Source organism: Notamacropus eugenii, chromosome 1 (assembly GCF_028372415.1).
Source record: "Notamacropus eugenii isolate mMacEug1 chromosome 1, mMacEug1.pri_v2, whole genome shotgun sequence".
In the NCBI taxonomy this organism is placed as follows: Eukaryota; Metazoa; Chordata; class Mammalia; order Diprotodontia; family Macropodidae; genus Notamacropus; species Notamacropus eugenii.
Window position 1 is genome coordinate 118,325,821 of NC_092872.1, and position 13,052 is coordinate 118,338,872.

General features: G+C 38.6%; 1 long non-coding RNA gene across 2 annotated transcripts in view; it reads left to right on the forward strand.

The window, feature by feature from the left end:
* Positions 1 to 13,052, forward strand: part of LOC140523886 (uncharacterized) — a 150,820-nt gene that overhangs the window by 33,922 nt on the left and 103,846 nt on the right. The window contains exons 4-5 of one of the 2 annotated variants that reach the window (XR_011973504.1): positions 6,856 to 6,983; positions 10,955 to 11,472. This is a non-coding gene — a long non-coding RNA (uncharacterized lncRNA). Of the gene's footprint in view, positions 1 to 6,855; positions 6,984 to 10,954; positions 11,473 to 13,052 lie in introns of those variants that run through there. The other variant, XR_011973502.1, reaches the window with a different exon arrangement.

Sequence of the window (13,052 nt, forward strand, 5' to 3'; positions counted from 1 at the left end):
AATTGTCATTCTTTGCAGATATGATGGTATACTTAGAGAATCCTAGAGACTTGAGTAAAAAAACTACTTGAAATAATAACTTTAACAAAGTTGCAGGATATAAACTAAACCCACATAAATCATTAGCATTTCTATATCTTACTAACAAACTCGAGTAGCAAGAGAAAGATAAATTCCATTTAAAGTAACTGTAGACAATATAAAAATTGGGGAGTCTACTTGCCAAGATACACACAAGAATTATGTAAACATAATTACAAAACACTTCACACAAATAAAATCATATCTAAATAACTGTAAAAATATCAGTTACTCATGACAATTCTATCTAAATCTATTTACTTAAAATTCAGTACCATACCAATCAAACTACCAAAAATTATTTTATAAAGCTAGAAAAAGCAATAACAAAATTCATCTGGAAGAGCAAAAGGTCCAGAATATACAGAGAATTAATGGAAAGAAATGCAGAGAAAGGTGGCCTAGCCATACCAGATCTAAAACTCTTATAAAGTAGCAGTCATCAAAACTACTTGGCACTAGATAAGAAATTGATTTATGGATCAGTGGAATAGGTTAGATATACAAGACACAGCTGTCAATGACTATAATAATCTACTGTTTGAGAAACCCAAAGACCCCAGCTTCTGGGAGAAGAACTCACTATTTGACAAAAACTGCTGAGAAAATAGAAAATAGTATTGCAAAAACTAGGCAGACCAACATCTTCTACCATCTACCAAGATAAGGTCAAAATGGTTATATGATTTAGACATAAAGGGTGAGCCTATAAGCAAAGCATGGGGCAAGCAATAGTTTACCTGTCAGATTTATGGGGAAGGGAAGAATTGATGACCAAACAAGACAGAGAATATTATGAAATGCAAAATGGATTATTTTCATTACCTTAAATTAAAAAGGCTTTTGCACAAAGTCAATGTAACAAAGATTAGAAGGAAAACAGAAATCTAGTAAACTATTTTTACAGTCAGTGTGTCAGATAAAGGTCTCATTTATCAAATATATAGAGAATTGAGTCAAACATATAAGATTACAAGTTATTTCCCAATTGAGAAATTGTCAAAGGATATGACCAGCAGTTTTGAGATGAAGAAATCAAAGCTGTAGGCACATTAAAAAATGTTCTAAATCACTATTGATTAGAGAAATGGAAATTAAAACACCTCTGAGGAACCTCATCATACCTATCAGATCACCTGAAATGACAAAATAGGAAAATGACAAATATCGGAGAGGATATGGGACAATTAGAACCCTAATGCATTGTTGGTGAAGTTGTGAACTGATCCAACCATTCTGGAGAGCGATTTGCAATTATACCCAAAGAGTATAAAATTATGCATATCCTTTGATATAGAAATAACACTGGTTTGTATCCCAAAGAGATCATAAAAAGAGAAAATAACAAACATATACAAAAATATCTGTAGCAGTTCTTTTTGTGGTGGCCAAGACTTGGAAATTGAAGGGATGCCCATCTTCTGGGGAACGGTTGAACAAGTTGTGGTATATGAATGTAATGGAATACTATTGCTCTGTAAGAAATTGGGAGCAGGTAGATTTCAGAAAAACCTGGAAAAATTTGCATAAGCTGCTTCTAAGTGAAGAGAGCAGAACCAGGTGAACACTGTATGTAGTAACAACAACATTGTGTGATGGCTGATTTTGTTAGACTTAGCCCTTCTGGGCAATAAAATGATCTAAGACAATTCCTAAAGACTCATGATGCAAAATGCTACCCATATTCAGAGAAAGAACTATGGGAATCTGAGTACAGATCAAGGCATACTATTTTCTCTTTTTTTCTTTCTCATGATTTTTCCCCTTTGGTTCTGATTTCTCTTTCACAACTTCTTTCACAATGACTAGTGTAGAAACATGTTTAACATGAGTGTGCATGTATAACCTGTATCAGATTGCATGCCATCTTCGGAAGGGAGGGGAAAATTTTAGAAATTTTCAAAATCTTATAAAAGTGAATGTTGAAAACTTAAATAAATAAATTTAATGAAAAAAAAAGATAATGTCCAGGTCCTCCTTTGATTATGACTTTCATATTTCAATGATTCTGATATTTTCTTTACTAGATCTATTTTTGACGTCCCATGAGGTATTTTATGTTTTCTTTCATTTTTTAATTATTTTGATTTTATTTGATTGATTCTTGAAGTCTGATAGATGCATTAGCTTCCACTTGATCAATTCTAACTTTGAAGATATTGTTTTGCTCAATTAGGTTTTGTATTTTCTTTTCCATTTGGTCAATTGTACTCTTTAAGGAGTCATTTTCTTCAGTAGATTCTTGTGTTTCCTTTTCCATTTGGCCAATTCTAATTTTAAAGCTATCTTCCAAGCTGTTGACTCTTTTTTCATAATTTTCTTTTGTCTTCATTTCTTTCCCCATTTTTCTTCTACCTTTCTTAAATGATTTTTAAGCTTCTTTTTGAGCTCTTCCATAAGTTCTTTTTGGACTTGAGACCACTTCCAGTTTTTCTTTGGGGTTTTTCCACAGGTATTTTGTCATTTTTGTCCTCTTTTGAGTTTATGTCTTGGTCTTCTCTGTTACCAAAATGGTTATCTATGGTCATATCTTTTTTTGTACTTTTTTACTCATCTTTTTTGGCCTTTCCCCTTTCCTTTCAATTTGATCTTTTTTTCCTGGGATGGAAGGACTCTGTCTCCTGCTTCTTATGCCAGGGGCTGCAGGACTTGGCTGTTTACCTGGTGCTTCACTGATGCTCTCCTGAGGTCCATGGAGGAAGCTTGTGTCTGGTGCCGCATTGAGGAGATGAGGTGGAGGACGATTGATGCTGCTAGAGGCTGTAGGAGTCTGGCAGTTTACTTGGTGCTGATCTGGGGTTCTAATACTGGTGTCTGGTGTGTGCTGAAGCTAGCGGGATGTTTCTGAGTTTCCTTGGGGATACACTAACACACATGGCAATCTGGCCGTGCTTGCTGTTCACTTAGGCACCCATACCAATTGGAGTCTTCTTGTTTCCCTGGTGCTACAATGAAGCACATGAAGGTTTGGTTGCCACTCTGCAGCACATGGTTCTCAGAATTGGTCTTTCCAGTCTCCTGGCTATGCTGGGGGATGTGTGTGTGTGTGGGGTCTTGGTGCTTGTGTTTGCCTATCCTACCACCCTGGGGCTTAGGAGCTGGTTTGCTGAGGTGGGGTTTCATGTTCTGGACTGTGTTTCCCTTTTACTGAAATCACACCTTTCCTGATGATCTTCCAAGGATTTTGGGCTCAAAGATTGTTTCACCCTGAGTTTTTGCTGTACTGTTTCGCGGTTTGTTTTGGTGTACTATTTCACAGTTGTTTGGAGGTGAATATGGGAGCAATATGGTGATTTAATGCTTATTCTACCATCTTGGCTCCCAGTGTGACTGCTGTACTTTTGGATGGAATGGTCAGGCCTTCTTTTGTCCTGACCTAAATATGCTAGATTCTTGTATATGCTTTCTACTTCACCTGGTGTGCTGGGCATACAGAATGTTGGAAAATGCTGGTGGATCATTGGGGCTAATAACATCTCAATCTTTGGGACCTTTTGGAAAATCTCAAGTCAGAGTGCTGTAGACTTTCTACGCCTTTGAGGCATCCTATTCAGAGTGCTGATGATGCTCAGTTCTATATCCACAGTCAGAGTGATCATGGTGTGGATTTCTGGGCCTATTGAAGTTTCCCGTCCTTCTTGCCTTAATCTCAACCCCTATACAGACACCTTGAAGTTACGTAGCTACTTAGTGACTAAGCAGTGCCTAGAGTCCTGGTCTTCTGCCCACTGACTTAGTGTTCCTTTCACTACACCATTCGATGAGAGCCATTGAGCAGAAAAAGATGGTAGGTAATCTTATGGTCCATAGGTTAGCTGTGATAAGATGTGTCACAAAGACTTCATTTAACATTAGGAAAGAGGTGGTCAGACAGAGGTGTGCTTGAGCTAGTTACTACCAAGGAAACCCCATTGTTAAATTTCACTGTGAGCATTTACACCTCAGAAATGGAAAATTACTACAAACCAGTGCTTGATTTATTATTTGTTGATTGTCTAGACTTAAAGTGTTAATGGTGAAGATCAAATTCAAAAGTGTGCAAGCACACTCCCCTCTAGTCTCCTCCTCACCCCCACCCAATGCTTGGTTTGTTAAATATTTACCAGCATATCCCTGTTTTGCTCCTACAAATATTGCTTGAGGTCATCAGGAGTGCAGTGGGATGAAGTTATCTTACCAGACTGGTGACTGTAGGATAATAACATTAACAATAACAACAACCATAGCTTGCATTTACATAGTACTTTTACAATCATTATCTCATTTGAATTTCCCACACTCCAGGAGGTAATGTGGCCTGATGGAAGGAGGTCTAGACAGACTGGAAATCAGATTCCAGTCTCATCAGACACTGAGTAGCTAAGCAACTTTGAGAAAGTTGTTGTATCTGTCTTGGCCTCATTTTCTCTGTCTATAAAAATGAGGGGGCTGACCTAAATATTTCTAAGGTTCCCATTAGTCTTATGGATAAACCGGTTTGATCTTTTCAAAAGATGAGGGAACCTTTTAATGTGAAACACAGACTGAGAAGAGTTTTTGAATTTCTTTCCTTCTACAAGAGTTCACAGTGCCTGATATAGACCCTGTCACCTTGACACATTTCTTTCCAAGCTGGTTCCCTGGTGCTTTTATCTGCTATGGGCTTTTCTTCACAGACAGTGCCTGCAGGCAGCAGCACTCTTATCTCACAAATGTTTCAACACTCTCTGCATTTGTAATCAGTTTCTCCAGCACTGGTTCTAATTAAACGTATTCAAATACCTCAAGTGGCTGTGAACCCTGCGTTTTCTTCCACAACAGGTGATTCTCCAGTTGATATCACATAAACTGCTTCAGTTAATGCATGCTTGGTAATTGTTTTGCTATGTAAATTCTTCAGTATGTTATCATTGTTCTTGAAGGAGAATGCCAACAAATAATTCTGGTGGTGTATATATTATGCTTAGTAATATAATATTAAAGCAGTGGCATAGAACTGGAGAATATCTAGATTAGCTGTCTAATCTGTAACATAAATCAGAACTACAAATAAAGATTTTTGAAAAATGATGCTAACCTAGCTATCATCATTTATCCTCTGATCTTAAAATATCATTATTTGCTCCTTAGCCAAAATACATTATCCGTCAGAGTGTTATGTGGGCAATAATCATTAAAGCTTTACAAACATTCTCATTTGATCCTCACAATAACACCATGGCATAGTTGCTATTATCTGCATTTTATCGGATGAAGAGACTGGGCCTCAGAGAGATTAAGTTGCTTGCCCAGAGTCAAAGAGCTGCTAAGGTCCAAGGCAGGATTTAGACCCAAATATGAGTCTAAATATGATTTCAGTTCCAGGACTCAGTTTGTTCATTAAACCGTGCTGCTTCTGAAACCCTAGGTATCTAACATTACTGTAGTAAAGTGCAGACTGTATTTAAATGTGAGATTGATGGCCAAGGAAGCATGAGATGAATTAAGGTGATCCAGGCTCTTTTATTTTTCTCTGAAATTAAAAATTTAAATCAAACTTCACCAAACATTTATTGTCCCTGCTATGAGCAAGTTATTGGGTAGGCAAAAGATCATAAAGACAGATCCTTCTTTTACAGTAAAGTCATGAAACTTGCAGCAAAAGAGTGGGAGATGACATATGCACAAATAACAGTGAAATGAGGCATACTGTGATGAGTGCAAAAGAATGTGCAAGGTGGGACAAGAGAAAACTTAAGGAGGGGATAGATCACTTCCCTTTGTAGGTATCAAGGAAAGCTTCACAGAGGAGGTGACACCAGAACTAAGGAACCAAAAGGGGGTGGGGGGAAGGGCAGTATGTGCATTTAAGACAGAAAGGAAGGAGATGAGATAAGGCACACACAAGAACAAAGGTAACGGATTAGTTCTTTTGCAGTTTGAATGTTCAGCACATGAATACAGCAGTGGGTGATGAGGCTGGAAATATATATTAGAGTCAAATTGCCAGAATGCTAGAATCAGACATTTATACTTTATTTGAAAAGCGCTGGTACAAGGAGACGCAGTGTGTCATGGAGAATACAAATCTGGGCTCTGAATTAGAATGACGTATTCAGATCCTGCCTCTGACAAATATTGGCACAAGACTGATCTTTAACCTTGGGAGGGATCACATTTAGTCACTGGGATTAGGAAAAGTTTCATGGAGAAGTTGGGCTTCAAGCTAAGACTTAGAAGACAGACTATTTCAACATATTTTATTTATTTTTTTCATTGTTTTTGCTTTAGCAATTTGTCCTCTGAAAAAAATTAGCGAAGCATTATTTTATAATTATTCAATTTCAATAATATATCCTGATCTCTGTTAAATCTATATTACTTCCTAGCCTCACCAAAGTGCTAATAAAAAATTGTTACTGAAATGGATTTCTTTAAAGATCAGTTTACTCTAGGTCATAATCTCTCAGAATAGGATTTACTTGGTAAAAAAAAAATGAGATAACTAATGATTTCCTAATGAATGCTTATTTTAAGCATCATCTAAAGCTACAATTTACTTGCATCATTTTCAGTATCATTTGTCATGGGAATTAATCTTTATTGCTATTTGAAGGGATTAGGAGAAATTAAAAATCCTTGAGAGTGGTGGGGTGGATGGGAGGTTTTTCAAACAGCAGCTCATCCTACTCTGTTTCTGGAAGATATCTATTTAAATAAGTTTTGTTGGGTTTTTTAATACTGGTAGGTATGTCTTTGCTTTTTAATAAGGAAAGGAAAGACATCTTTCAGTGATGTTGGTACCTTATCTTTCAGAATACTGGGAAAGGAAGGAAAGATGATACCAAAGGTCTGCTGTAACAGCTTAAACACATGGATTACTGTTTGATATTCCTCCCAGTGGCCATTAGCAAAACTTCTCCCAATACTGCACATTATTTCAGGTAAGTCACAGTATTTCAGATATAGCTGAGGTACAGAGCACACCTGTGGTGTTGTGAGAAGTATCAGGTTTTCTGACAGATTTTGTTGTTATTTTAGCAGTGTAACTAACTCTAGTCAAATGCACATATGATGTCACTAATTTAACACAGCAAAGCAGTTCGGGAAGAACATAAAGGGTAGTTACATTAGGACAAAGAAGGTTTAGATACTTGGATAACCATTGTTTCTATGATGTTTGGGGGAAAGGCTAGGGAATAGGTAGGTAGGGAGAGAACCTAGTTGATATTATTTTATTTGAGTCTTATTTTTATAGTGCTGTGGTGGGGACTGTGGAGATTTATTTAGCAACTAGGCTAAATGTTGTATCTCTCAGTAGAATGTAAGCTTCTCGAGGGCAGGGAATATTTCTTGTTTTATCCTTGTATGCTTAGCACCTGACAGTGTCTTGCACAAAATAAGTGCTTAAGAAATGTTTGTTGCCATTCTTATTACAAAATCATACCAAATTAGCTCAAAGACTGATAGAATAGTTGGTGAATATAGGGTAAAAACTTTAATGTCTCTTCTGACACCCCTCCCCCAGGACAACTACTATTTATTATTCTTAAGATTCTAGGGGTACACCTCAAGAACTGGGTTTCTAATACTATATTAATAAGCCCCATTCATGTTGTACTTCCTATTGATCATTAGTCAGTAGCCTCAATTAAGTTTTAGGAAAAATATTTTAATAAAATGGAGTAGTGAGAAGGGTAAGTAAAAAATATTTTCCTCAAATCAAGGGTACCACCCCATCTCCGCCTATACATACAAGGTCATTGGAGAGAGTCTTAAACTTAAAATTGTTGTCTGTCCTTCATTTTCAAAGAGGACCAGTAACATCAAAGGGTGATGTCTTGACTTATGAATGAATTGGATTCAAATGAGGCAGAATTTCCAACTCCACAATCTCTTGCAGAGTCATCTAAGTCTAGTAGCAGGACGAAAGTTAATATGACTGGCAATAGCCTAGGATGCAGTGGATGACCTTGGTGTCTTCTCCTGGCCTCCTGACCTTACTTCTCTGCAAGCATTTTAATCCATGGGAGCTTACTTAGTTCAAGGAGAACTGGTGTTAGGGCTTGCCAAGTCCTTTTGGGGAGCTTTGTGTTTCCTGGACGCACCTTGGTTTAAAACTATCTCAGCTAATGAGTTAAACCAGGTTAAGGGTAACCAACACATCTCAAAACCATCAGAGAGTAAAGGGGATATGAGGACAGCTACAAGAGGTGCTGTGGAGAACTATATACCACTGGGAATATAGTTTTCCTAAATTTATTAAATAAATAATATTTAGTGAACTAAGGTAGAGGAATGAATCCATTACTTAACTCAGACCTGCACAACCTGTGACCTGTATCACCAATCACCACAGGACACCTGAGTAGTGCTGCTGTGAATGGGTGTAATCACATAGTATAATGAACCCTCTATTCAGTAACAAACTAAATGCTGTTCAATGAAGTAAAACATAACATTCATAGCAATATCCTTAAGTAAAACATATCATTCTATATGTATATATATAAACATTGTTCAATAAAGACTAACATTCATTGCAACATCCATATATATATATATGTATATGTATATATATGAAACATTGTTCAGTAAAATAAAGCATACCATTCATAGCAACATCCTTAAGGGGTAGCAGAAAATACCACACCATCCACCCCCAAGGGTCATAGTAAGAACAATGTCCAAGTAAAGTCCTCTTTTCATCTTAGCTTGAGGTTGACTTCCAAGTCCCATTGATGGAGTGCTGGGGTACATGTGCTTGAACCCCAATTATAAAATCACATTTCTCTTTAAAAATCTCATTTCTCCCTAGCCTCAAAATACTATCCCAGGCAGTTTCTCCGCAGCCCAACGACACAGCCTGCCCAGCAACAACCATTTTCTCCCTTCCTGGTACAGCAGCCAGCTGCACCTATAGAACTTATTAGTCTGAACCAGCTGTGTACTGGCTGAACTGGCTGTGCACTGAGTCCTAATGACATTTACTACTCACTGACCAATCATATGAATCCTAGAGTTGGACATATGTATACTCCCTTATATTTATCTTGTCTAACAAGACATTGATGAGAGCAAACTGGTATTTCTGAGCCAGCCCTGACCATTTGTTGACTTAGTGATGTTTCAGGCCTAAAAGCCATACCTCCATGTAACCCCACATTGGGCTATTTCCCAATGAACTCTGGGTAAAATACCTGCACAGTAGGCACCAAAAGTGCATGTTCCTTTAAGAACTGACTAATCCTTAACCACCTCCTAATCCCACCCCAAAACACCATATTTGACACAAGTTTCATATAGAATATCCTATACCCCTCTAAGGTTCCAGGTTCCCTAAGAACTCTTACCTGCTAAAAAGCATAATAAATCTTTACCTTGACCTCAGCGATCCTTGAGTCCTTGAATTCCTTCCAGGTGGCCTGCCCCTTGTACCAGGTCTCACCTCTCCCTCCCTCCAGCCCTCACCACCATGACTCTTCCTCTGTGGGAAACTACTCCTGACTCTCACCTGGATTCACACATCAGCAACTCTCTGCTCCTGCTCCATGTCTCAACTCAGCATGACTGCTCCATTCCACAGCTTGTGCCTCTGGAAAACAAAGTTCAACAGGCCAACAACAATACTGACATGCACCACCAGCACCATCATTTCAATTCACCTCCCAAATCTAGAGGCTCTATGATAACAGCTCAGCTTACTTTAATAGCTCTCAAAAGGAACTTTAAACTAAGCCTCCTTCCCATGGGCAGGTTTCTACTCTACAGCTCTATTTGCTTTCAAAGTTTGGAGGTTCCTTCAGCAAATCTCTGCCATCAGAGGTCTCCCCTCCCAGCTCTCAGGTCTCAGGGCTCCTCTTGGCTCTCAGGTCTCCTGTCAGCTCTCTTCTTCTCAACACTGGCTCACTCCTTCAATGCTGGCTCTCTTCAATGTCTCCTTTTTCAACATTGGCTCTCTTTATATACAGTTCTACTCAGCATCTGATTAGCTAGAGACCACATGTCAGCATCTGATTGGTTAGAGCCCACTTACATGTCTGATTGACTAAAACTCAATCCAGAAAAACAGCAAAATATCATACTTTTATTGCTGTTACATGGCCTGAGGGCCACTTACTGTCTTTAGGTCACTTGTGGCAAGCCAAAGGATTTCTAGCGGTCAGTGAAAAATATAAAGGAACTGCTAGAAATCATGGGCAACTCAAAATCCTTTAGGGTGCTGCAAGTGACCTATGGGTTGTAAGAGGCCAGTGGACCATAGACTGTACAAGCCTGACTTACAATTTTATTAATTGAGAATATATTTAAATGTATCCCTGGATTATCCTAAAGTTTAGATTGATAAAATAGATTAAATATGGGAAGGAATTGAGTAGGAAGCTGAGAAGTAAACTAGAAGTGAGTTCAGGAGGCCCTATGGCCCTTCTACCATTTCATTATTTGTGTTATTTCAAATTCTTGTAGAACTCTTAATGACCAGTAATACTGAAAGAGAAGTACAGAGGGAGAGACAAAATTACTGTTATTTTCTATAGTTGTGACTGTTCTCCCATTAGAATAACAACTCTTGAGGGAAGAGGAAATCTTTCTTATTATCATTTGTATCCCCAGCCTAACTTACCTTTATTTTGCATTTAGCAAAGTTTCTGATACATAAGAGATTAATAAAAATGTATTGAGCAATACATGTAGGGAACATATGTGGAGAAAAAATATGTTGTAAGTCATGTTTACTGTAAGTCCTTTTTTCTCCTCTGTAGACTCTTCATGAACTTCTCCTCAAGTGTAGCTCTCTGTTAGACTCCAGAGGTTGAAGCCTTTCTAGAATGCCTAGCTAGCATTCCTTTCACCACTGGAGAGGGATTTGGTGGGGATGTGCTCTCTAAGCTGCTTCTTCCCTATCTTTCTACAGCTGTTTATATCCATATCTGTTCTGTGTATCTGTTGCTGCTTCTACCTGGATTTGCTGTCTGCTACTGATCTATTTCCTCCAGCAATGTGGTCATTTCGGGGGAGATTCACTCATCTTCATGCTTCTTGTTGCCCTCTGCTTAAGGTGCAAAGGTCTACCTCTTTAAAGCCCTCCTGAGAGTGTAGCTATTTAGAGCTTGACTCTATCACTACTGACCTTTCTTATGCTGAAATTCCTGCAGTTATGTAAAGCCAGCAGTGCCATAGTTAGCTAATTTGGTAAGTAAATCAGTAATTCTTTTCCTGACCCAATCAAAGAAGTGCACATTCCATAAAGAGAGAAGAGGGGGAACCATATTTTGAACATTTAAAATGTCAACATATCATCGTACTGATTACCCTGATTTAATTAAAGTGTGGGTATGGAACACCTACTCCCTATACCCCACTTGCAAATTGTGTTAATTCATGATGTGCTCTATAACTGCTACTCTGTGGAAGGCAATAAATAGGAGTAAAAGTTGGATTTGGCACAAAGTCATTATTTATTGAAGAAGTACTACAAGTATAATATTATTAAATGATAATTATTAGGCTCCCATATTTCAAAGTCTATCAAATGCCAAAACAGTAGCATGACAAATACTGATAATTATGTAGAGTTTTAAAGGAAGTGGGCGAAATAAGGTTATATTTTAGAAAGTGCTTGTAGAACAAAGTAAATGAATTCTCTTGGATGGATAAATGGAAAAATTTGAGCAACCAGGCAATATGTATAGCAGAAAGATCAGTGACTTAGGAATCAGAGGTCATGAGTTCAGATCATGTATTTGCTGTTTATTCTATGTGACCATGGATAAATCATCTAGTCTCCTTGGGTCTCACTTTCCTTATCTATAAAACAAGGTGGGGAGGAGCCAAGATGGTGGAGTAGAAAGACACACATATGCTACCTCCTAACCCACAGCCCATAAAATAGCTGTAAAGAACTCTCAACAAATTCTGGAGTAGCAGAAGTCACAGAACAATGGAGTGGAGGAGATTTTTGTTCCAGAAAGACCTGAAAAACCAACACCAAAGATCTGTCATGCACCAGACCCAGAGCAGAGACCAGCCCTGCCTTGGCCGGGCAGCACTGAGGGGAGCAGACCCTAGCAGGCTTCAGGGACAGAATCTCCAGCCACAGCACAGGTCCCTTCACCCACAGGTGCCAAAGGTCAGTGAGAGGGTCTTTTCAGCTGGTGAGAGGGGAGTGGGGTGTCCCCATAACTCAGGCCCCCTCGGGAGGAAACAGCAGAGGCAGCAGTGGACAAGGGCTCCCAAAGCAGGCAGTGGCCCACATCCATTGATGAAGTTTTCATCAGAAACCCCTTGAGGGAACTAAGCCCAATGTGGTGACCCTGCCCCCACCTGAGCAGCTAAACTTAATCTCACACTGAATAGCAGCCCCACTCCTGCCAAAAACCCCTAAGGTTTGGGAGCAGCATTTGAATCTCAGCCCCCAAGCACTGGCTGAGCAGAACTGGAGGCAAGGTGGTTGTGCAGAGGAAACTCAGAAGTCAAGTAACTGGTTGGGAAAATGCCCAGAAAAGGGAAAAAAAATAAGACCATAGAAGGTTACTTTCTTGGGGAACAGGTATCTCCCCACATCTTTTCAGATGAGGAAGAACAAGGCATACTGTCAGAGGAAGTCAAGGGCCCTGCCTCCAACGGGGACTTAAACTTGGCTCAGGCAATAGAAGACCTTAAAAAACAAGTTAGCAGCTTACTAAAGGAGAACCAAAAAGAAGCTGAGGAAAATAGCAGCTTTAAAAAGAGGTTAACTCAATTGGAAAAAGAGGTCCAAAAAGCCAATGAGGAGAAGGAGGTTTTAAAAAGCAGAATTAGCCAAATAGAGGAGAAGATTCAAAAGCTCACTGAACAAAATAATTCATTGAAAGAGAGAATTGAGTCCAGGGAAAAGAATGACTATGAGTTAAACTAAGAAGTTAGTAAATAAAGCCAAAAATTTAAAAAAAATAAAAGATGAGGTGAAAGAACTCGTTGGAAAAATAACTGAACTGGAAAAGAGATCCAGGAGAAATAATTTAAAAATTATT